Genomic DNA, 26292 nt, shown 5'->3' with positions numbered 1-26292 from the left:
GGATCCAGATCCTGCACAAGAGGGGGAATCCTCCGGGGTGTGGGATGGGGCGAGACTTCCTTTTAGGTGCCAAGGTTCACCGAGAAGCTGGACAGGTTACGGCTGAGTTTAAAGTCTCAGCAGAGACTTGGGGACTCGCTCCCCTTAACCAGCTGCCCAGTCACCAACAGCACCCAGGAGGGGGTCAAGTCCCAGACCCCACGTAAGGAAAGTTTCGAGGCCGGACGTGCATGATTTCATTAACCTCTGCAACACACTCGGTGAGGTAGGTTAGGGTTAGCGATTATCAGCATTTCATCGATGTGGACGTTGCAGTGGGGGGAAAGTAAACAAATTGGACCGGCTTCCTTGGTTAGAACCCCGGAGAGCCGGGCTTCCAGCCCAGCATGTGGCTGACTGTAAACTCTAACCCTTCCATGCAAGAACCTTTCCTTACCTCTCCCAGACATCCCTCACAGCAAAAACCTTAAGAGCGAAGCCGGCACGTCCTGGCTACACCCGCGCCCCCGTGCCGCTGGAGGCCGACTTCTCCAGCGGAGCCCAGGCCGGTGGAAGACCCGAGTGTCCCTGGGGCGCACCTGCGGCGCGCGGGGTGCAACCCCCAGGTCCCAAGATGCCAGGGAAGCGGGGTGCGAGGGGGCTGCCAACTGCGGACGAGCAGCAGAGGACGTCTGTCCGTCCGAGTCGGGCGTCTCTCTGGAACGCTGGTTTTACGCGGGAGGCACACCGCCCTCCCCGACGTCAGGCGGCTGCGCTGGGCCCTGCCCCGCGCCCTCCGCCTCCGGCCCGGGCGCCCTGGAGCCCCAGGGCCTCGTTCCGCTCCCGGAGCATCTGCAATCGTCCACGCCCGCGGATCTGCAGGATGAAAAGTCGTCTGGGCAGAGGAGCTGGCGTCGGGGCGCGGTGCTGGCTTCGAGCCCCAGGGGCAGCTCTGGGCCCGGGGACCCCTTTCCCGCGGAAGTTTTCTTCCTCCGCGCGCGGCCGCGCCCAGGACGGGCGGGACGCACCGCACCCGGCCTGCCCGCGGGTCACCCGAGTACCCCCGCGCCACCCACGCGGGACGCACCGCACCCGGCCTGCCCGCGGGTCACCCGAGTCCCCCCGCGCCACCCACGCGGGACGCACCGCACCCGGCCTGCCCGCGGGTCACCCGAGTCCCCCCGCGCCACCCACGCGGACGCACCGCACCCGGCCGGCCCGCGGGTCTCCCCAGTCTCCCGACGCCACCCACGCGGACGCACCGCACCCAGCCGGCCCGCGGGTCTCCCCAGTCTCCCGGCGCGGCCCCCGGGAGCTGCGCACCTGCCGTCGCGGCGCCCACCTTGGGGCCGGCAGGGCGCCGCCGCGCCACGCGGAGAAGTGCTCTGTCGCGCAGGTGCTCCACCCGCAGCCCCCCTTCCGCGCGGACAGGTGCAGAGGAGGCCGGAGCCCCGCCGTCCCGGCGCCCGCGGCCTCGCGCCGTGACCGCGTGTGGGTGGCGGGGCGCGGCCCGCGCAGCGTCTCGTCCCGGGCGGGGCAGCGCCGCAGGGACGGACTCGGCGCCCGGCGAGCGGGAGCGGGAGCCGGGGCGGGACGGGACGCGCGGGGGCCGCGGCGGGGCCGCCCACGTCCTGAGAGCTTCGTCCCCACGGGGACGGGAGCGGCCTGCGGCGCCCTGGGCACAGCCGCGGGACCCCGCCGGGGCAGGAGGGCGGCGCCTGGCTTGCAGCAGGTGGGGCAGGAGGGCGGAGCCTGGCTTGCAGCAGGTGGTTTCCCTCCTTCCCGAAACGTCTCCCGACCCCCCCCCCCCACCAGGGCTGGAAGCCGAGCGCTGACTGCACAGCTCCGCTTCTTGACCCGGTCGCAGCAAGGAGAACGGCTGCCTCACCTCCACCTGCCCATTCGACCCCAGTTTCTTTATTTTTTTTCTTTTTTGAGACAGAGTCTCGCTTTGTTGCCCAGGCTAGAGTGAGTGCCATGGCGTCAGCCTAGCTCACAGCAACCTCAAACTCCTGGGCTCAAGTAATCCTTCTGCCTCAGCCTCCCAAGTAGCTGGGACTACAGCCATGCACCTCCATGCCCGGCTAATTTTTTTCTAGCTATATTAGTTGGCCAATTAATTTCTTTTTATTTATAATAGGGCCGGGGTCTCGCTCTTGCTCAGGCTGGTTTCGAACTCCTGACCTCGAGCAATCCGCCCGCCTCAGCCTCCCAGAGTGCTAGGATTACAGGCGTGAGCTACTGCGCCTGGCCTTCAACTCAAGTTTTAAATAGACACTCCTTTCTCCTGCACTGCTGTCTCTGCAGCTATCAGCTTTCCTAATAAAGGTGGGTCTGTTTCTGAGATCTTTCTTCTGTTTAACTGGGCCATTTATCAATCCTTATGTCATTATCACACAGCTTGAATTATTATGACTCCAAAATAAAATTACAAATGGCTGGGTGTCTCTCCTACCTTAGTCTTCATGTCTTGGTTATTCCTGGTATTTTGATTTTCATTATAAATGTTAGATTTAATTTGGCAAGTTCTACAAAAAAGCCTTTTTAAAAAAAAAGTGGAATTGTATTGAATTGAATTCATGAATGAATTGGAATGGAGCTGGTTTCTTTACCAAGTCAAGTCTTCCTGTGAATGACTAGGACATATCTTCATTTTTAATGTCTTTCAAACAATTGTATTACTTTTCTACATGTTGATCTTATATGTCTTTTGTTAGATTTAATCTTGGCAATTTATAGCTTTTGTTGAGATTATAAATAGTGTCTTTAAAAATTACATCCCACTTTTGCTGGTATATAAAAATGCAGCTGATGTTTTTATATTACTATAGTCAGCCGCTTTATGAAATTTTCCTTTTATAATGATGTGCCTTTAGATTCTTCTAGGCCTTCTATGTAGATAATAATTGCTATGGTTTGGATACGGTTTGTGTGGCCCTGCCCAGTGTCATGTTGAAATTTGAGCCCAGGTGTTGGAGGTGGGGCCTGGGGGGGTATTCGGATCACTTTTCCGATCTCTCATTATGGGCTTGGTGCCATTCTTGGGTACTGAGTTCTTGCTCTATTAATTCCCAAGATGGCTAGTTGTTTAAAAGAGCCTGGCACCTCTCTCCCCTCTCTCTTACCTCTTCCCTGACAGGTGATGACTCTTCCTCTTCTACTGTGGGTGGAAGCAGTCTGCGGCTCCCGCCAGAAAGAGATGCTGGCACCGTGGCTTCTTATACAGCCTGTAGAACTGTAAGGAATACAATTCTCTTTTCTTTATAAATTACCCAGCCACAGGTATTCCTTTATAGCAACACAAATGGACTAAGACAATCAGATATCTGTAAACAACGCCAGCTTTTTTTAGTTTCTAATTTTATGCCTTTAATTTTTTATTGTTGTATAGATTATATTATGTAATATTCCTCCTTTTATGCTTTATGTGGTGATTAACATTTAAAAATGTTTCCAACCTTAATCCATTCTAGTTTTCCTACATAAAACAAAACTTGTCATGATGCAATGTCTTTTTGTTTTGTTTTGGAGACATGGTCTCACTCTTGTTGCCAGGCTGGAGGACAGTGGCCCAATCATATGTAACCTCAAACTCCTCGGCTCAAGTGATCCTCCTGCCTCAGCCTCCCGGTAGCTAGAACTACAGGCAAATGCCACCATGCCAGCTAATTTTTTCTGTTTTTAGTTGTTTGGCTAATTTCTTTCTATTTATAGCAGAGACAGGGTCTTGCTCTTGTTCAGGCTGGTCTCGAACTCCTGGCCTCAAGCAATCCTCCCGCCTCGGCCTCCTAGAGTGGTAGGATTACAGGCATGAGCCACTGTGTCTGGCCTTACAGTATTTTTTAAATCATCTTTTCAACTTCTGCAGTGTCTGTTGTTATGTCTCCCTTTCTGTTTCTATTATTATTAGTTCATAAATGTCCCTTTTATTAATCATTTAAACAGTGATATGTTAGTTTTGTTTATTTTCTCCTTTTTTTTTTTTGAGACAGAGTCTCACTCTGTTGCCGTGGCTAGAGTGCCATGGCGTCAGCCTAGCTCACAGCAACCTCCAACTCCTGGGCTCAAGCAATCCTTCTACCTCAGCCTCCTGAGTAGCACCACCATATGGCACCATGCCCGGCCAATTTTTTTTCTATATATCTTTAGTTGGCCAATTAATTTCTTTCTATTTTTTTTAGTAGAGATGGCGTCTCACTCTTGCTCAGGCTGGTCTCAAACTCCTGACCTCAATCAGTCCTCACGCCTTGGCCTCCCAGAGTGCTAGGATTACAGGCGTGAGCCACTGCGCCCGGCCTCCCTCTTGAGTTATACTGATAAAATTTTGTATGTGTGATATTGTGAAATATGTATTTGGTCTTTAACCAGAAAGGCCGAGGCACCATCAGTGGGTTGGGACTCCAGCCCTATCCCTCAGCCTCCATGGAGGGGAGAGGGGCTGAAGGCTCAATCAATCGCCAGTGTGATTTAATCAGTCACGCCTGTGTAATGAGCTGTCATTAAAAAAACCCCAGAGGACTGGATTCCAAGAGCCTCTGGGTAACGGAAGGCGGAGGCTGCTGGAGGGTGGTGGGCCCTGGGAGGGCGTGGAAGCTCCACAACGCTCCACCCACACCTCGCCCTGTGCCTCTCTTCCTCTCTGTATCCTTTGTAATATCTTTTATAATAAGCTGGCAAATGTAAGTAATCGTTGCCCTGAGTTCTGTGAGCCACTGTAGCAGATTAATGGAGCTCAAGGAGGAGGTCGTGGAAAACCCGTTTATAGAGAGGCGATCAGGAGCCAGGTGCAGCAACCTGGAGCTCAGGGTTGGCATCTGGAGTGAGAGGGGGCTCCCGCGGCACTGAGCCCCCAACCTGTGGGATCGGACCCTGTCTCCTTGTAGAGTGTTGGAATTGATCTGAATTAGATGGTGGACCAGTAAGTCAGCTCAAGACAAGTGTGGGAATGGGAAAAAGAACATATGGTCATCTTTTAGTGATGGAACCAAATATATTGATTTAAAAGACCTCATCAAAATATTAAATACACAGTTTTCTTGACAATTCAAAAAAAAAAAAAAAAAAAGAGAGTTGGAATTGATCTGAATTAGAGGACCCCCAGCTGGTGTCCGCTGCAGGACTGATTCCTTGCTTGTAAGTGGGGAAAAACGCCCACATGCATGGTCAAGCAGTGGTGCTGGTTATTGTTGAGTAAGAGTAAAGAAAGAGCACTTTGAGTTTTGTTTTTTTCCCTCCCGATTATTTTGTTTTCTAGCTGCTTTGCATCTAGAAAGCAGCATCAAGTGCAAACACCTTCTGTTTCTGCAAATGCTGATCATCTGCAATGTAAATTATTTCTATTCATTTTGAGGCACTGCTGGTTAACAAGATACTAGCTTACTAAATTTTGTCAGGCACGTGGTACTTCCCTCAAGAGTCATAGAGGGTCCTCAGTGAATGAAAGGCATCTCTGCTATGAGTGAAATCCCACTACATTGTTTCTCTATCCCCTGGTCCCTAAACAGCATCGTCTCCCACTCAGCTATTATACAAACAATAGCTGCTAGACTGACGTTTCCCTGACCATTGCTCCAGGGCAGAATCACTGCTCAATGACCTGCAGCAACTTTTTCTGACATCGGACATAGTAACATCCTAGGAATGGTTATCAAATAATCCACTAGTCTCGATTGTCTGTCCTGGAGTTCCTTCTTATGAAAATTAAAAAAAAAAATGACTCTATTAGAGTGGATATGCAAACACCAATTAGCTATACGATCTGCAAGAGTTTCAGCCTCTCTGCAGTCCTTTTCGGCTTCTGTAGTAGTCATCGAAAACCATTAAGAGGAGAGTTTCAAGAGTCTTTAAAATTCTGAGCATGACTTGTACTTGTTAGCTGGAATGGTGAAGTCTCCAGCTAGCAACAATAAGGTTTTTGAAAGTCTTTGTCTCTTCTAGGCCTTTTAATTAATACTCAAAGTCCAGCATGTAAATGGTATAATATATGGATATAAGAACCTCTCTCTAATACTGTTTTCTAAAGAATAGATGTTATCATGAGGAGGGCTTGTTTCAGATTTTGCAGAATTGAAGGTTTGTGTTATATGGTAATTTTCTCATCTCATAGCATGGCCCTTCGAGACCACGTATTTAGGCTTTGCTACATAAGATATTTTATTCCCGTCTGCCATGGATGGAACTATCTGGAAGCATATTTTTAGAGATGAGGGAACTTGTTTTTAGAGATCAGGAGAAGGTACATAATTTTTTTCAAAAGAAGAGAATAAAACTTAAAAAAAAAAATTAGTAGTCAATTAGGAGAGGTTTCCCTTTAGTTTCTTTTGCTTTTTTTTCCCTAGCACTCTGGGAGGCTGAGGCGGGTGGATCCTTTGAGCTCAGGAGTTCAAGACCAGCCTGAGCAAGAGCAAGACCCCATCTCTACTAAAAATAGAAAGTAATCAATTGGACAACTAAAAATATATAGAAAAAATTAGCTGGGCATGGTGGTGCATGACTGTAGTCTCAGCTACTCGGGAGGCTGAGGCAGGAGGATCAGTTGAGACCAGGAGTTTGAGGTTGCTGTGAGCTAGGCTGATGCCACGGCACTCTAGCCTGGGGAAGAGAGTGAGATTTTGTCTCAAAAAAAAAAGAAAAAAAGTTTTATCGTAAGTATTTTAACTTAGTAGTGTTAAAATTATGGGAGTTCCTTGTTCTGGACTGAGCTCTTGCATCAGGCTCCAACGAAACAGACAAAAACAAAATGGAGTCACTCGTGCTAAGTGGTACATAATCCAACCAAACTGTTAATGAAGCAGATCCCCAGACAGACCAGTTTTTCCTGAAAACAAGAGATTCGGGTCTACCTATGTCAGTGTAATAAGGAAGTTCCCTTTGCTTTAATTGTATGAAAAACTAACCTGGAGTAACCTGATGTTAACCAGTTTTTTTCTACTGTTCTGTTTCCTTGTTCCCACCTCATACCACCCAGTGTTCTGCGATTGCCCAGCGGGAACCCTAATTCCACTTTGTAGAATAGAGGCTGCCCCAATTCGTGAATCAGGAATAAAAGCCAATTAGAGTGGCTCACGCCTGTAATCCTAGCACTCTGGGAGGCTGAGGCGGGCGGATTGCTCGAGGTCAGGAGTTCGAAACCAGCCTGAGCAAGAGCAAGACCCCGTCTCTACTATAAATAGAAAGAAATTAATTGGCCAACTAATATATATATAAAATTAGCCGGGCATGGTGGCGCATGCCTGTAGTCCCAGCTACTCGGGAGGCTGAGGCAGCAGGATTGCTTGAGCCCAGGAGTTTGAGGTTGCTGTGAGCTAGGCTGACGCCACGGCACTCACTGTAGCCTGGGCAACAAGCGAGACTCTGTCTCAAAAAAAAAAAAAAAAAAAAAAAAAAAGCCAATTAGATCTACAACTAAATTTGTAGTAATTTTGTCTTTTTGACAGTTCATGAGTCTACTACTTATCTAAATTAAAAAAATATATATGTTTCTGTAAATTATAGTCCTAACGTTAAAGTGATAGGTCATAGTATATGATTTAAATTTAAAGTTTAATAAATATTTCTACTAATTTACTAATTTATACTACAACTGTCAATAAGTGAAAGTAATTCTTTTTCCATGATTCATTCACTCCGGTTGCTAACAATTTTTCTTTCTTTCTTTATTTTTTTGGGCTATTTAATGAGTGGAAAATGGTACTTAATTTTTATTTTAGGATGTTTATCATGGTTGATTTTGTGATAGCAAAAAATTAAAAATACTCTCTAAACATTAATCAATACACAAATAATTCCAAGTTAGGGAATATAGTTATTATGGAATATTTACCATGCAAAAGAGTGAGGTGAGGATATATATTTCTCTGTACACTTATATAGTGCTTCTTATGTTCCAGAACTATGTTAAGCACTTTATACATCTTAACACATCTTATTGCCATTACAACCCTAGATACTCATTACTAGGTTTGTAATGAGAGTTCTATTCTTTTTTTTTTTTTTTTGAGACAGAGTCTCACTTTGTTGCCCAGGCTAGAGTGAGTGCCATGGCGTCAGCCTGGCTCACAGCAACCTCAATCTCCTGGGCTCAAGCGATCCTCCTGCCTCAGCCTCCCGAGTAGCTGGGACTACAGGCATGCACCACCATGCCCGGCTAATTTTTTTTTTTTTGTATATATATTTTTAGTTGGTCAATTAATTTCTTTCTATTTTTGGTAGAGACGGGGTCTCGCTCAGGCTGGTTTCGAACTCCTGACCTTGAGCAATCCGCCCGCCTCGGCCTCCCAAAGTGCTAGGATTACAGGCGTGAGCCACCGCGCCCGGCCTGAGAGTTCTATTCTAATATCTAGCTCGAAGGAACAATCGAAGGAACCAAGGCAGGATGGTATATCACTGCCATGGACTGCTATATAGGCAGCAGTGAAAAGGAATGAGGTGGACTTATTGTGCTGATCTGGATCAATGCCTATAACGCATTGTTAATTAATAAGAAAATTGATAGCAATATGATACAATTCCATTTTATGTTTTTAAAATATAATGTTTATGCAAACATATCTGTGTAATTATTGACTCCAGTACAGAATGATACTTCTTCGTTAATAGTTTGGAATTGGAAGAGTTATAAGGAAGGCTCCCATTGCTGTCTCATACTTAATTTTAAAATAAAGAAAAAAAAAGGCAGAAAAAGAAAACAATTAAAATAAAGAAGTGAAATAGAGTTCATCCTTAATGGTAAATCAAAATATGGGGCTCAGGAATATGCTAACTATTTCTCTACTTCCACCCAATGATGGAGAAAAAAAGATGTTATTAATCTGTTTAGAATTTGGAAGCATTCATGGCAAACTCTTTCCTATAGTTTACTGTTAATTCAGGATCTATTTAAACAAATTCACTAAGTTTTCCTCGAATTTGCTGTTTAAGATGTAAAATTGGTAACTACCATGCCAACTTCGTTTCCATTCTCTGCTTTCAGAGATTGTACTCCTCCCAGCTTTTAGGTGTTTTTCTCTCAAAACAACAGCAAAAAATATTTTGATTATTAAGTAAATCATTCCCAAATAACTCTCTTACATCTTTACTTAGCTTTCCTGGAGTTTCTGTAAGACAGATCCAACTAAACCCACCAGACTATATTTCAAATGGCTTTCAACCATTTACTTGACTACAATTCAATTTCTCTAGGTAGAGTCAGATATTTTCTCAGTGCTCTATGGAATTAAAAATTAAAATGTGTGTTTTTCTAGGGAAATGCTATAATTTATTCCTACTGTAAACTCTAGGACAGGACCTACATCAGAAAAATTTTATGGACTATATAACAGAAATGGATGAGTAAGTATATACTTTGCATGTATAATTATGCCAGGTGTGGGAATGCAAAGATAAATAACACATTGCTTCTGCTATCCAAGAGATTAGGGAGAGAGTTGGAAACAATGAAACTGTATTGTTTAAACCTGTATTACAGGCTGGGCGCAGTGGCTCACGCCTGTAATCCTAGCATTCTGGGAGGCCGAGCTGGGCGGGATCACTCAAGGTCAGGAGTTCGAAACCACCCTGAGCAAGAGTGAGACCCCCGTCTCTACTATAAATAGAAAGAAATTAATTGGCCAACTAATATATATAGAAAAAAATTAGCCGGGCACGGTGGCGCATGCCTGTAGTCCCAGCTACTGGGGAGGCTGAGGCAGGAGGATTGCTTGAGCCCAGGAGTTTGAGGTTGCTGTGAGCTAGGCTGACTCCAGGGCACTCACTCTAGCCTGGGCAACAACGCAAGACTCTGTCTCAAAACAAACAAACAAACAAAAAACTAACCTGTATTACAATATTTTATATGCTGTAGTGTTTAAAAGACAAAATAAAGTTAACAGAGTTTATCTGAGCATTAAAGGATTCATGAATTGGGCACCACTCAAAACTGCAAGAGGTTCAGAGAGCTCCACTCTAGTGGTGTGAACAGCAAGCTTTTATGGGCTGAACATGGAAGCCAAGTAAAGAAATTCCTTGGTTGGCTACAGCTAGGTGATTTCCTTATTTGGGTATGGCTCAATGGGAGGTCCCTAATTATATAAACAATTGGCTAGTTGGCTTTCTGTTTGGCTGAAGCTGGATTAAAAATTAATCAGATGCAAGGAATGCTTTCTAGTTAACTTTTGGCTTGCTTGTGTAAGCGTTCTGGGTGAAGAAACAACTCTAGGCAAAGGATCTCAGGCTCTTTTTGCTTTAACAGGAGCAAACTGCATTGAGGTCTGAGGAAGAGGAGAGAGGAAGGACAAGGAAAACTTTATAGAAGAGGTAGTGTTTCAGTTGGACCTTAAAACAATGGTCTTCATTAAGATTCAGAAATTATCCAGAAATAAAAAAAAAATCTTCAAACTTTTTTTGCTCACATTCCCTATAAAATGATTTTGATTAACTATAAATCCATTTACAATTTAAAGTGACATCTAATATAATTTCTGCACAGTGCAAATATAAACATTTGAAAATATAAATCTTAGATCACTCTTATTATTGTATCCTATGGAATCTAAACTACTTTATTGATTTGGTACTTACCATCATTCTTTTAAAAAGTATGTGAACAGCCGGGTGTGGTGGCTCACGCCTGTAATCCTAGCACTCTGGGAGGCCGAAGCGGTTGGATTGCTCAAGGTCAGGAGTTGGAAACCAGCCTGAGCAAGAGCGAGACCCCGTCTCTGCTACAAATAGAAAGAAATTAACTGGCCAACTAAAAATACATAGAAAAAATTAGGCAGGCATGGTGGTGCATGCCTGTAGTCCCAGCTACTTGGGAGGCTGAGGCAGGAGGATCCTTTGAGCCCAGAAGTCTGAGGTTGCTGTGAGCTAGGCTGACGCCACGGCACTCACTGTAGCCTGGCAACAGAGTGAGACTCTGTCTCAAAAATAAATAAATAAAAAGTATGTGAACAAGAGATTCTTTAGCAGTAGGAATTTTTTCTGTGCTTCCTTTTTCTCATTCGAACTAGAATTTCCTTTTTTTTTTTTTTTTTTTTTACAGTCGAGGGTGAAGGGAAGAACTAGAATTTCCATTCCACTTTTCCCACAGAATTTTATCCCAGTGTAATATATATTTATTCTTAAAAGTATTTTATTTTTACTTATTTATTTATTTTTTTGAGACAGTCTCGCTTTGCTGCCCAGGCTAGAGTGAGTGCCTTGGCGTCAGCCTAGCTCACAGCAACCTCAAACTCCTGGGCTCAAGCAATCCTGCTGCCTCAGCCTCCCAAGTAGCTGGGACTACAGGCATGTGCCACCATGCCTGGCTAATTTTTTCTATATATATATTAGTTGGCCAATTAATTTCTTTCTATTTATAGTAGAGACAGGGTCTCGCTCTTGCTCAGGCTGGTTTTGAACTCCAGACCTTGAGCAATCCACCCGCCTCGGCCTCCCAGAGTGCTAGGATTACAGGCGTTAGCCACCGTCCCTGGCCTTAAAAGTCTTTTAGTGATCATCCTAATATATTACTCTACAACAGAAATATGTAAATAAATGAAAAATTAAAAATTTATAAATTTCTGGCTAGATGTGGTAGCTCACAGCTATAATCCCAGCACTTTGGGAAACTGAGGTAGGAGGATTGCTTGAGGCTAGGGTTTTGAGACCAGCCTAGGCAACATAGTGAGACCTCATCTCTACAAAGAAATTTTTTTTTTTTTTTTGAGACAGAGTCTCGCTTGTTGCCCAGGCTATAGTGAGTGCCGTGGCGTCAGCCTAGCTCATAGCAACCTCAAACTCCTGGGCTCAAGCAATCCTGCTGCCTCAGCCTCCCGAGTAGCTGGGACTACAGGCATGCGCCACCATGCCCGGCTAATTTTATATATATATATATTAGTTGGCCAATTAATTTCTTTCTATTTATAGTAGAGACTGGGTCTCCCTCTTGCTCAGGCTGGTTTCGAACTCCTGACCTCGAGCAATCCGCCCGCCTCGGCCTCCCAGAATGCTAGGATTACAGGCGTGAGCCACCACGCCGGGCTCTACAAAAAATTTTAAAAAATCAGCTGGGGATGTGGCGCATGCCTGTAGTCCCAGCTACTGGGAGGCTGAGGTGGGAGGATCACAGGAGCCCAGGAGTTTGGGTCTCCAGTGAACTATGATTGTGCCACTGCATTCCAGACTGAGTGACAGAGCTAGATCACCCCCATCTCTCTAAAAAAAAATTTATAAACTTCTAGACCCATAAAGCTAAATATTGAAACTTTCTTGTGAAGGATAAAGCTAATTAGATAAAAACTCTTTCATTAAATCAACATAATATACGTTTTGACTAATAATTATGAGACATAGAATTTTATAGAAATACTTCAATTGATATAGAAAGTAATTTTTAAAATAGCTCATAAGTCTTTGGGTGAATATTATTTTTTCACTAAGATAGCACAGATTTTATCCCCCCCCCATTTTTAGTTTTATGGATGTAAGTGATGAGGAAACTGGTTAACAGATAAGTAGATGAAAATAGAAGACGTTTTGTTTAATGTATCACTCAGTTATTTTGAAGTCTTTGGGAATTACATGCTAAAAGTTATACAAACATTTGTATGAGTTTCTCAGGGCTGCCGTAACAAAGTACTGCAAACCGGGTGGCTTAAAACAGCACAGATTTATTGTCCTAACAGTTCCGGAGGCTGGAAGTCTGAAGTCAATGGCCAGGCTCTCTTTGACAGCTCTAGGTGTGAGCCCTTTATGGCCTCTTCCAGCAGTCCCAGGAGTTCCTTGGCTGGTCGCTGCGACATTCCAGTCGCATGGACTTCCTCTCTGGTGTTTCTCAGGTCTTCCCTCTGTGCGTGTGGGTCTCTGTGTCCAAATATCCCCCTTTTTAAAATTCTTTTTTTTTTTTTTTTTTTTTTTTTTTTTTTTTTTCTTTTATACATTTCTCAGAATTTAATAAAATTCTTTTTTTATTTCAGCATATTATGGGGGTGCAAATGTTTAGGTTACGTATATTGTCCTTGCCCCACATGAGTCAGAGCCTCAAGCGTGTCCATCTCCCAGACGGTGTGCACCACACCCATTAGATGTGAATATACCCATCCCCTCTCCCCCTCCCACCTGCCCGACACTCAATGAATGTTATTCCTTTTTTTTTTGAGACAGAGTCTCGCTTTGTTGCCCAGGCTAGAGTGAGTGCCTCGGCGTCAGCCCAGCTCACAGCAACCTCAAACTCCTGGGCTCAAGCTATCCTCCCATCTCAGCCTCCGGAGTAGCTGGGACTACAGGCATGCGCCACCATGCCTGGCTAATTTTTTCTCTATATATTAGTTGGCCAATTAATTTCTTTCTATTTATAGTAGAGACGGGGTCTTGCTCTTGCTCAGGCTGGTTTCGAACTCCTGACCTTGAGCAATCCGCCCGCCTCAGCCTCCCAGAGTGCTAGGATTACAGGCGTGAGCCACTATGCCCGGCCAATGTTATTCCTATATGTGCACTTAGGTGTTGATCAGTTAATACCAATTTGATAGTGAGTACAAGTCATGCTTGTGTTTCCATTCTTGTGATACTTCACTTAGTAGAATGGGCTCCAGTTCTATCCAGGATAATACAAGAGATGCTAGATCACCATTGTTTTTTGTGGCTGAGAAGAACTCCATGGTATATATATATGCCACTTTTTATTAATCCACTCATGTATTGATGGGCACTTGGGTTGTTTCCACATCTTTGCAATTGTGAATTGTGCTGCTATAAACATTCTAGTGCACATGTCTTGTTAATAGAATGTTTTTTGTTCTTTTGGGTAGATGCCCAGTAATTGGATTGCTGGATCAATGGTAGTTCTACTTGTATCTTTTTGAGGTATCTCCGCAAATATTCCCTTTTTATGAAGAGGTCAGTCATACTGTATTAGGGCTCATCCAATGACCTCTTTTTAACTTGATTACCTCAGTAAAGACCCTGTTTCCTAATAAGGTCATATTCTAAAGTAGGGGAAATGAGGACTTCAACATATATTTTGGGGGATTGGGGGCACAATTATTAATAAACCTGCAACACCATGTTTGTGTGTTTTATAATTGGTCCAAAATCCTTTCATGGACCAATCAGTTGGCATCCCAATTAGGTCCTCTTTCAAATTTCATTGAAAATAAAGAACTACAAACCACCTGATGTTCAAAAGAATTTGTCCTCCAGTCATTAGAGTCCTTCATTTCCACTCAAATTTACACCAGTATTTCAGCTGGTCCTTTCATTGGACATTCTGAGGCTTTTTCACCAGGAGTCACCTGGCCTTAATGAGATTCTGGGGTGAGGTGCCTGCCTTTTTTTTTTTAAAGTGGGAGAAGGATGGATGTGAAAAGGACAGACCAATTTGGGGAAAGAGTGCAGATGAATTCGAGGATCTGGAAGCTGATCATTCTAAGAGGGCTCTTGCCCCGGACGGTGGGTCTGTATAACCCAAGTGTGAATTTTTTCTGCCTTAAAGATGATGTAGTTGACTAGACTGGATGGAAGGCACGTTTTTACTACTAGTTTAAGGAAATAGCAGAAGGGCGTCTGTGGAAAGTGCAGGATTGTTGGGGTGGAATAAATCACCTGCCGGGTCTAGGCTGTCCGGAGAGGGGAGATAGGGCTGGGTTGTTGCGCCTAACTGTCAGATATTTAGGACCATAAAAAGAATTCTGGAATTGATTTTTTAGGCAAATGGAGGCCATTAGGCAACCTGGCTAGGTATAGATCTTTCTTAGCTACTTCTCTTTTGATATGCATATCTAGAAGGGCTCTTTAAATATCTAAAACAGTAGTAGGAAAGAGTCAAGAATAATTGCCACAGGCCCTTTTTGTTACAACGGAGGGTTCTATATGTGGTTTTATGATGAACATATATATATATAAGAAAAAGAACAATTGCCACACAGCTACTTGGTAATCAAAACATTACTCTTTGCTCAGGATAAAATAATTTTCAAAAGGTGTTTTGGCTTGTTTGGTTTTAAAAAGTAACAGATAACGAGCAAATCTCCTCCTGTTATTAGATCAGATGTTAAGGACAGGATAATGGAATGACTAATGGTGACTGTAATCTGACTCTGTCAATAACTGACATAGTCTAAATAAATTACAGTACAATGGAAAATTATGCAGTCTTGAAAAAGAGTGTGGTGGGTCTCTGTGTGTTGATGTGGACTCAGCTTTAAGTTGTATTGTTGAATGGAAAAAAATCAAGTTGTATGGAAAAATATATGCTTTTCCATGAGAGAACCTTTTTGGAAAGAGTTACAAGGAACTGGTAAGAGTAATAGTCTGGGGAGAGGAAGCCTGGAAGCCTGGAGGGTAGTGGGGGCAGGGAAGACTCACTTTTCCTGTCAACGTTTTCCTCTTCTCTCCTTCTTCCTCAAGGAAATCACCTCTCCTTCTTCTTCTGCGTCCTCATTTTTCATTTTGAAAAAAATTAATAAAAGCAAACAAAAGAAGACCAAAATGGGGGGGGAAAAAAACCCCAAACACCACCAAGGTTATTCACTAGTATTTTAAAGTATCACTGTGATGTTACAACAGTATAATTAAATTAGAAAACAGAACTCGGAGGCCAGGTGTGGTGGCTCACACCTGTAATCCTAGCACTTCGGGAGGCTGAGGCAGAAGGGTTGCTTGAGCGCAGGAGTTTGAGGACAGCCTGGGCAATGGCGAGACCCCATCTCTACAAAAAACAACACATTAGCTGGGTGTGGTGGTGCTCGCCTGTAGTCCCAGCTACTTGGGAGGCAAGAGGATAGGTTGAGCCCAGGAGTTTGAGGTTGCTGTGAGCTATGGTGATGCCACTGCACTCTAGCTTAGGCAACAGAGCAAGACCCTGTCTCAAAACAAATAAAACAACCCCCTCCCCCTCCCAAAAATAACAGAACTTGGACAAATTTGAAGTTAGTTACAAATAATCAATCATTATTGATATTCAGAAGCATTCAGCTGTATTTCCAAGTTTGTTGGGAAAGGAGTGAAAAGCCATTAATTAGAACGCTCAGTACTGTTTTGCTTATACATTTTTAGACTAATTTCTTTCAAAAATTCAGTCAATTCAAAGTAGTATTAATTTATTGATCTATTTAAGACAGCCCGTTAGCCGGCCACCTTGAAAGTTAGCTGCAGTCTTTTGTGAAGTTTCTCATTTTTTCTTGTGCAAAATTGATCAGATTTGCTAACAGTTTGTTTGTTTGTTTATTTATTTATTTGAGCCCAGGCTAGAGTGCCGTGTCAGCCTAGCTCACAGCAACCTCAAACTCCTGGGCTCAAGCAATCCTCCTGCCTCAGCCTCCCGAGTAGCTGGGACTACAGGCATGTGCCACCATGCCCGGCTAATTTTATATATATATTCTTAGTTGGCCAATTAATTTATTTCTATTTATAGTAGAGACGGGGTCTCGCTCTTGCTCAGGCTGGTTTCCAACTCCTGACCTTGAGCGATCCTCCTACCTAGGCCTCCCAGAGTGCTAGGATTACAGGCGTGAGCCACTGCACTTGGCCAGATTTGCTAACAGTTTAATACTAGAAACCTTTCTTTGTCTCAATTTTCATCTGGCCTCCAAATTTTAGAGATGCCTTTCTATACCCCCATCCTCCCATGAGCAAGTCCAATAGACTCACTTCCCCCACCTCCATGGCCACCACCCTGTGTGAGTACCAATGTCAGTTATTGCTCGGACTACTCAACAGCTTCCTAAATTCTACTCTTGCTACTCTACAAATGTTCCCCACCAAGTGGCCAGGGTTATCTGTTTGAAATTTACATTATATTGTGTCACTTTTTCACTGAAAATCCCTGTTTATGGCTTCTCCACTCACTACAGTAACATCTTGCCTCCTTAGCATGGCCTCCAAGTCCCCCAGAAATCCCCCTTCCCATGCCTCTTCCCCTTGACCAAGTGCTCCCAACCCCACTGACCTTCTGCTGCTTGCTAGAACAAATGTAATTCTTTTTTATTGACAGAGTTTCACTCTGTTGCCCAGGCTAGAGTGAGTGCCATGGCGTCAGCCTAGCTCACAGCAACCTCAAACTCCTGGGCTCAAGCTATCCGTCTTCCTCAGCCTCCTGAGTAGCTGGGACTACAGGCATGTGCCACCATGCCTGGCTAATTTTTTATATATATTTTTAGTTGGCCAGTTAATTTCTTTCTATTTATAGTAGAGATGGGGTCTCACTATTGCTCAGGCTGTTTTTTTTTTTTTTATTTTTTTTTATTTTTTTTAAAAATATAGAGACGGGGTCTCGCTCTTGCTCAGGCTGGTTTTGAACTCCTGACCTTGAGCAATCCGCCCGCCTCGGCCTCCCAAGAGCTAGGATTACAGGCGTGAGCCACAGCGCCGGCCTAGGCTGGTTTTGAACTCCTGCCCCTGAGCAATCCCTCCTGCCTCGACTCCCTAGAGTGCTAGGATAATAGACGTCCTGCTGCTCCCCGCCACATTTAATTCTTGATTGTCCTGCTGTCCAGAACATTATTTCTCTGGTTCCTCTAACGGCTGCTCCTTTGGCAAATCTCAATATAAATGTTATTTCTTCAGAAAGGTCTTCTATGATCATTAGCATAGGGCTGCTCTGTTATTCTCTGCAACTGAGCTCTGGTTGTTTCCGTCCCAGCACTCAACTATAATTGTTTTATTCATTTTGCTGATTCCTTGTTTATGGGCTCTTTCTGGTCGAGTACAGACTATACATTCCATGAGGGTTGCGACTATATTTGCATGATTGACCGTTCTATGCCTAGTGCTTATCCAACTCCGGAGCTCAAGCAATCCTCCGCCTTCGGCTTCACAGAGAGCTAAGATTACGAGCGTGAGCCACCTCGCCCAGGCAGCATGCTTAGTTTTGTAAGAAACTACCAAACTGTCTTCCAAAGTGGAATTTTACATTCCCACAAATAATGAATGAGAGTTCATAACTTAGACTCTCAGTTATAATAATATTTGGGGCATGAAGGAACAACGAACATCCTAAATAAAAGTTCCACACAATATTAATAATGACTAACTTTTGCTTCCACCACAAAGTATGCATTTAAAGGATGATGATTAGATCCAAAATTAGTTCCTTACCACTATAGATGTGGTGTCTCAAAGCATTTTCCACAAAACCATTTTACATCACATCACATAATGTTATAAATAACTATGACTAATGTTTTTATCTCCTTACCTATTATGAGTGTGCTGAGTATCCCAAGAATGTCACTTTTCCATGGTTGGATCCTTAGGTTTGATTTCTTATCCTTGTTTTAGGAGTAGAAGGAAGCCAAAGTACAACCTTTTGTATAGCTCACTGTGTATGTATCTCTTCTTAAAATCCTTTTGTCAAGAGTAAAATGAAGATGACAACTCCATTTTCTAGACATCACCAGTTCTTTATAGAATCTATGTAAATAAAAATAAATTAAATAAAATAATCCATGTAATAGAAATAAATTAGCAAGACATAGTTCTTTTTTTTGTTGTTGTTTTTTCCCTGCTTGGAGAGGGAAATAGTTCTTGTTGGGCAATGTAAACTTTTAAAAAACATTCTGTAAATAGAAAGTATTGTTACATCAAAATATTTGTAATGAAAACAACAATGAGATATTAGATGAGGTATTAGATATTATAAGAGATATTAGAATTATAAAAATCTAAAATGTTTACATCACGCCTATAATCCTAGCTCTCTGGGAGGCCAAGGCGGGAGGATTGCTCAAGGTCAGGAGTTGGAAACCAGCCTGAGCAAGAGTGAGACCTCATCTCTGTTAAAAATAGAAAGAGGCTGGACGCGGTGGCTCATGCTTGTAATCAATCCTAGCACTCTGGGAGGCCAAGGTGGGGGGATTGCTCAAGGTCAGGAGTTTGAAACCAGCCAGAGCAAGAGTGAGACTCCGTCTCTACTATAAATAGAAAGAAATTAATTGGCCAACTAATATATATAGAAAAAATTAGCCGGGCATGGTGGCGCATGCCTGTAGTCCCAGCTACTTGGGAGGCTGAGGCAGGAGGATCACTTGAGCCCAGGAGTTTTAGGTTGCTGTGAGCTAGGCTGACACCATGGCACTCACTCTAGCCTGGGCAACAAAGCGAGTTGAAACTCTGTTTCAACTGTTTATTTTTTGAAACTCTGTTTCAAAAAATAAAATAAAATAAAAAATAAAAATAGAAAGAAATTAATTGGCCAACTAAAAAAATATATATAAAAATATTAGCCTGGCATGGTGGCATGTTGCTGGAGGCTGAGGCAGCAGGATTGCTTGAGCCCGGGAGTTTGAGGTTGCTGTGAGCTAGGCTGACGCTATGGCACTCACTCTAGCCTGGGCAACAAAGTGAGACTCTGTCTCAAAAAAAAATAAATAAAAAAAAATAAATAAATAAAATAAATAAATAAAATAAATAAAATGTTTACAATACCAAATCCTGATAAGGACATGGAACAACAGGAACTCTCATTCATTATTGGTGGGAATGTAAAATTCCACTTTGGAAGACAGTTTGGTAGTTTCTTACAAAACTAAGCATGCTGCCTGGGCAAGGTGGCTCATGCTTGTAATCTTAGCACTCTGTGAAGCCGAAGGCAGAGGATTGCTTGAGCTCAGGAGTTGGAGACGAGCCTGAGCAACATAGCAAGGCCCCTTCTCTAAAAAAAAGTGTCAACAATGATTATCCTTCGAAGCAAGAGTTATTGGTTATTTTTTTCCTACTGAAAAATAGAAAAATTAGCGAGGTGTGGTGGTATGTGCCTGTAGTCCCAGGTACTCAGGAGACTAAGGCAGGAGGATCGCTTGAGCACAGAAGTTTGAGGTTGCAGTGAGCTATGATGATGCCTGCATGCCATCCAGGGGAACAAAGTGAGAATCTGTCTAAAAAAAAAACCATATTCTTACCATAAAATACAGCATTTACACTCTTTCGTATTTCATTTACCCAGAAGAGCTCAAAACTTGTGTCTACACAAAAATCTGCACATGGGTAGAGAAGCATTATTCATAACTGCCAAAACTTGGAAGCAACCAAGATGTCCTTCAGTAGGTGAATGGATAAATAAACTGGTACATCCAGACAATGCAATATTATTCAGTGCTAAAAAGAAATGAGCTATCAAGCCATGAAAAGGCATGGAAGAATAGTTCATCAGGACAGTTGATTGGCTGGGCTATTCAGTAACCGTCTTTCAAGTATGTGGCCATTTCAAAGGGGTTGATGTCCACATAGGGTGTCTGGCCCAGAGTCATAAGCTCCCACAGCATCACTCCAAATGCCCACACATCAAATTTCTTTCTATTTATAGTAGAGACGGGATCTCGCTCTTGCTCGGGCTGGTTTTGAACCCCTGACCTTGAGCAATGGGCCGCCTCAGCCTCCCAGACTGCTAGGATTACAGGCGTGAGCCACTGCACCTGGCCCTCCGGTGGGTACTTCTAAAGCTTATCTGGTACTTGGGTGGCCTATGCTTCTGGGAGGTAAAATGAAGAACATGAAAGCACAGGAAACAAAAGTGAAAATAGATAAATGGGATTATGTCAAACTAAAAAGCTTTTGCACAGGAAATAAAATAACCAACAGAGTGAAGAGACAACCTACAGAATGGGAGAAAATGTTTGCAGACCACACATCTGATAAGGGGTTAGTATCCAAAATATATTAAGAACTCAAACAACTCAATAGCAAGAAAACAACCCAGTTTAAAAAGGCCTGAATAAATGTTTCTCAAAAGAAGTCAGAAATGGCCAGCAGATACATGAAAAAATGCTCAACATCACTAATAATCAAGGGAATGCAAATTAGTCACCTCAGACGTGTTGGAATGGCAAGGATGTCAGCAACGATGTGGAGAAAAAGGAGCCCTAGCTCACTGTTTTGGGAATATAAATTAGTACAGTCATTGTGGAAATAGTATGGTGGTTTCTCAAGAAAAAAAATAGACTACTATATGATCCAGTAATCCCACTACTGAGTTTATACTCAAAGGAAATGAAATCAGTACCTAGAAGAGATATCTGTACTCTCATGTTCATTGTAGCATTATTCACAATAGAATCAACCTAAGTGTCCATCAGCAGATAAATGGATAAAGAAAATGTGGCATATACATATAATGGAATGCTATTCAGCCTTTAAAAAGAAGGAAATCCTGTCTTTGTGGCAACATAGATGAAGCTGGAGGACATTATATTAAGTGAAATAAGCCCGGCATAGAAAGACAAGTAGCACATGATCTCACATGAAAAATCTAAAAAAAGTTGAACTCATAGAAGCAGACAGTAGAATTGTGGTTACCAGGGGCTGGGCTGGTGGGTGGAGATAGAGGGATTAGGGAGATGTTGATCAAAGGGTACAAAATTTCAGTTATATAGGAAAAATAAGCTCCAAGAGACCTATTGTACAACGTGGTGTCTATGGTTAATAACAGTGTATCGTGTTCTTCAAAATTGTTTAAAGAGTAGATTTTAAGTGTTCTCATCACAAAATAATTAGTATGTGATGTTATGCTTGTTATTTAGTTTGATGTAACCATTGCATGAATGTATACACATTTCAAAATGTCATGTTGTACACCATAAATATATCCAATGTTTTTGCTAATTAAAATAAATAAATACATTTAATAAAACAAAAATTAGCAACGTGATGGGACTCATATTCCAGTGTGAACTGATAAGGAGTAATGAAGAATAGAGTGGCAAATAATTTTATTACTCAATAATAAAGACAGGAATTCAGAGGGAGGGAATATTCATCATAAACTGGAAAAAAGAGAAAGGCTTCGTTGGAGGCATTGGGATCCCAAAGATGAGAAGAGTAAAAGGAGAATTAAGGAGATTTTCCTTCAAGGGCATAGAATGTACAATTTCCTCATTTTAATGAAGAAGAAACTGAGGCTCAAAAAGGTCTAGGGTCATTGGTTTGAATGTTTGTCTCCAATAAAACTCATGCTGAAATGTAATTGATCTGGTAGTATTAGTAGGTGAGACCTTCAAGAAATGTTTAGGTCATGAGGGCTCTGCCCCCACAAATGGATTAATGCCAATATCCTGGGAGCGCGTTCCTTATTGCAGGAATAGATCGTCCCCTCTTGCTCTGTCTTGTCCTCTCTCTTAGTCCTTCAGCCACACGATGCCGTCCACAATGTTATGATGCAGCAAAAAGCTCTTTCCAGATGCCAACAGCTTGATATGGGACTACCCAGCCTCCTGAACTGTGGAGGCCAATACATTTTTCTTGTTTATAAATTACCCAGTCTCAGGCATTGTTATAGCAGCATGAAATGGACTAAGACAGTCACATAGCTAAGGAGTGGTAGAATCAGCATCAACTTCAACTTTGCATACTTTTCCAATAATCACGTTGCTTCCCCAGAGGCATTGCTAATCAGCTGCATTACAGTTTCCTAAAGTGTGAAACATATTGTTTGGGAGGAATAAATATTTCACGTATTTGGGAAGAATGGCAACTTAAATCTCTATTTTTAACATTTTCAACCTATAGTTCATTTCAGATTACTCTCAGTTCCCATGATCATTTTTGTGCTTTTTCTTCTGATTTAGGACTTAAACTTGTCCATGATTTGCTTTCTCTAGACTAGTGTTTTTCAAACCACAATTTGTCAGCCATGAAATCAATTTGGTGGGCTGCAACCATCATTTTTTTTTTAAAGAAGGAATAAAACACTATAGACTAGATTTAAATAGAATAAAGACTATTCAAATGCATGTAAGGTAGTGAAGGAAATAATTCTTATATGAATGTTGTGTTTCAGTTATATAGTTGTGTGCCTGGGGCATTTGTACTGGGTATTTTTTTTTTTTTTTAGTTTCTTTTTTTCCTACACCTAGTATTTTTTAGAAGACACATGTACTGGATCTTGATGTACAATGTATACTGTACTAGTTGTTGTGGTCAAAAAAGTTTATGAGCCACTACCCTAGAATGTATTATTTATTGTTGTGTTTTAAATTATTGAAGTTGATATGTTAAGAGGATAATGAGTTATTACTCACAATGAATACAGAATAGTTCCTGGCACGTGGTAAGTACTATACAAGTAGTTTGTTAAATAAAATTGCATAATCGACCCATATTTTATCAGAACTTCACCCTTTCTCCACAATGGTCAAACAAAATTATGATTTTTGATTACTATAATACCAAACATCAGTCAGTGTAAACAAATTAATAAATGTTAAACATGCTAAAACTAAGTTATTTAAAATTATTATTTTTTAATCCTACGAGTAGCACCCTAGTCAGGTATACTATTTTTATATAGTAATCATCCATGTGAAGCTTGTTTTGGTTTCAGTTCCTTCTCCCATAGAAAAATTTCCTCAGTATTTCAATTGTTAAAATATTGCTTTTTCCCCTTTTCAATGGTAAAAGTTAAAATGCTAGTTTACAATAGCTCTCCAATCTTCAGCCCCAAACAATTCTTTGATCTGAACTTTTGGTCTCCTAGTATTCATATTGGGAAGATGAGACTGATTATACTAAGCTTCTTTCAAAAAACAAACGAACAAATAAAACTCCACTTTGATTTAAAGTACATTTCTTCCTGCTCAAGTTAATCTGATTATTGCGATTTGTATTGTTGCTACTTGTATTATGCAATAGCACAGTATTGGTAGAAGAGATATCAATATGGTCCTCAAAAAATATTATAAAAAATTTTTCTAATATTCCATTGATTCAGTTATGGATAAAACAACTAAAGCTTATTGAGGTCTGCCAAGTGAGGTGCAAGTTTTATATGTGTATGCTTATTAAATCCCCCCGGAAAACTCTATGAGAAAGAAATTATTATCTACATTTTACACATGATGAATCTGAGGCTTAGAGAAGTTAACGGATGCCTGCAATACCCTAGCTAGTTGTTAATAATGCCAGAATTCGGACTGGGGCAGTCTAGCTCCTAAGCTGTGCTCAGAAATACTGTTATAGTACATCTAAATTAATAATGAGCTTTTGGTTTTCAAAAAGCAATTATATCTAACATTTTCATATTACTGTCACAGAAGTCATTTTGGTTCTTACAATAACTCTATATTACTTCATTTTACAAATGAGGAACCTGAAGCCTAGAGAGAAGGTAACTTTCTGAGGTTTTCAGTGGCCAAACAAGTATTTGAAATGTAAGCCTTCTGCTCAAGGCTGAGAGAGGTTTCATGTTGCCTCTCAGCAGTGTTTAGTATGCTTTTGCTATTGGTATAGAATAACTACACATACACACACAATTTTAGTTGTAGATTTATTGAGATATAATTCACATATATACCACTCATCCATTTAAGGTGTATACTTCAAATGTTTTTAGTACATTCAGAGTTGCATAATCATCAATCAATTTAGATCATTTTCACAACTACATTAAAAAAAAACCCGTAACATTTTTTTGAGACAGAGTCTCACTCTCTTTCCTGGGCTAGAGTGCCGTGGTGTCAGCCTAGCTCACAGCAACCTCAAACTCCTGTGCTCAAGCGATCCTCCTGCCTCAGCCTCCAAGGTAGCTGGGACCACAGGCATGTGCCACTGTGCCTGGATAATTTTTTTTTTTTTGTATTTTTAGTTGTTTGGCTAATTTCTTTCTATTTATAGTAGAGATGGGGTCTCACTCTTGCTCAGGCTGGTTTTGAACTCCTGAGCTCAAGCAATCCTCCTGCCTCGGCCTCCCAGAGTGCTAGGATTACAGGGGTGAGCCACTGAGCCCAGCCAAAACCCATAACTTTTAGCAATCATTCCCTACGCCCCACCTCCCCAGCCCTGAGCAACCACTAATCTACTTTCTGTCTCTACAGATATGGCTATTCTGGACGTATCACATAAATGGAATTATATATTCTGTGGTCTTTTATGTATGGTTTAATTCACTTAGCATAATATCTTCAAGGTTTGTCAATGTTGTAGCATGTATCAGCATTTCATTCCTAGCTGGGTGCAGGGGCTCGGGCATGAAATCCTAGCTACTCACAAGGCTGAAGTGGGAGGATGGCTTGAGGCCATGAGTTTGAGACAAGCCTGGACAGAACAGCCAGATCCCCTAATAAAAAGAAAAACTAACTTTATTACTCTTCACAGGTGAATAGTATTCCACTGTATGGATATACCACATTTTGTTTATTCATTCATCAGTTGATGGACATTTTGGGTTGTTGGAAAGTATGACTAATGCTGTCATGAATATTCATATATTTATTTTTAGAAGTACTTTTATGTAACATTAAGTATAATTTGTATTGAAATTATGACAGAAATTTTTTTGTGAATAATACTGTTGTGTTTATTATTGTTGTGAATCAATCATAAAACAACAATCATGCCAGGGAATCAGTAGCAGTATAGAGCTTCCTCCAATTGAATAGCATGTGGTAACCCAATCTATCATTTCAGTTTAAGACAGAGCTTATTTCAAAGTACCTCTACTCAGCTCTTCTAGATATAAGCACAATCAACTACTGCAATAAGACATGGTAGCAGAAAAGGGATGGTGTAAGTTTTCACTGAATTACTACAGGTTTGTAACAGAGGATGTTTCTGTTGTGATAGTGACATCAAACAGGTCGATATAAAACAGTACCGTGTAATATAAAATCTTACAAAGATATTTTAGTCTATTGAAAAAGGAAAACCGTTAGCAATTATGAAATTAAAAGTTTCCTGGAAAATAAGAGGTATTTTTTCAAAGGCTGGAGCAAATAAATGTTGTGCATATTTTTCTATTAAAAAAAAGGCAGCAGTATATTTAAAGCATTTAGTCCCAGGTGGAAAGTCTATTTGATTTAATTTTTGTTGATAATGAGTGAATGCATCTCAATTTCTACTAGATTATCCTTTGTAAGTGGCGTCTATTACAATGTACACATCAGTCTTTACGGAGTCCTTTGTGGATGATTAACTTCATTGAAAAACTTCACGTTCACCGTCGTGTTGAACTTTAAACTGTAACATCACATGTCTATTTATTAATAGGCAGTGGTGTCAGATAATCGTGGAATTTGAGAAGTCTAAGTCACCCATCCATTTGGGTGGGAAAATAACCCAACACCGTCAGTTGTAATCCCGCCGACAACCGCCAGGGCGAGACGCAAGAGGCAGCGCTGCATCTTTACGTGGAGTCTTGGAAATCGTTCAGCACCATGACGTCCGCCGAAGACGTAGGTGTAGACTAGGAACAAAAGACGAGGCCCTCGAGGAGGCGGCCCGGGGCGAGCCCTCCCCGGGGCGCGCGGCGCCGTCCGCTCCGGGCTCGGCTCCCGGGCGCGGGGCCGCTCCCCGCGGGGGCCGCCCCGGGCGGGCGAAGCGATGGAGCGGGCTGTAGAGGGGAGCCTCCACCGACCGTTGAGGACCAGGGGA

This window comes from Microcebus murinus, chromosome 13, assembly GCF_040939455.1.
Source record: "Microcebus murinus isolate Inina chromosome 13, M.murinus_Inina_mat1.0, whole genome shotgun sequence".
Lineage (NCBI taxonomy): Eukaryota > Metazoa > Chordata > Mammalia > Primates > Cheirogaleidae > Microcebus > Microcebus murinus.
This window is presented reverse-complemented; position numbering follows the sequence as displayed.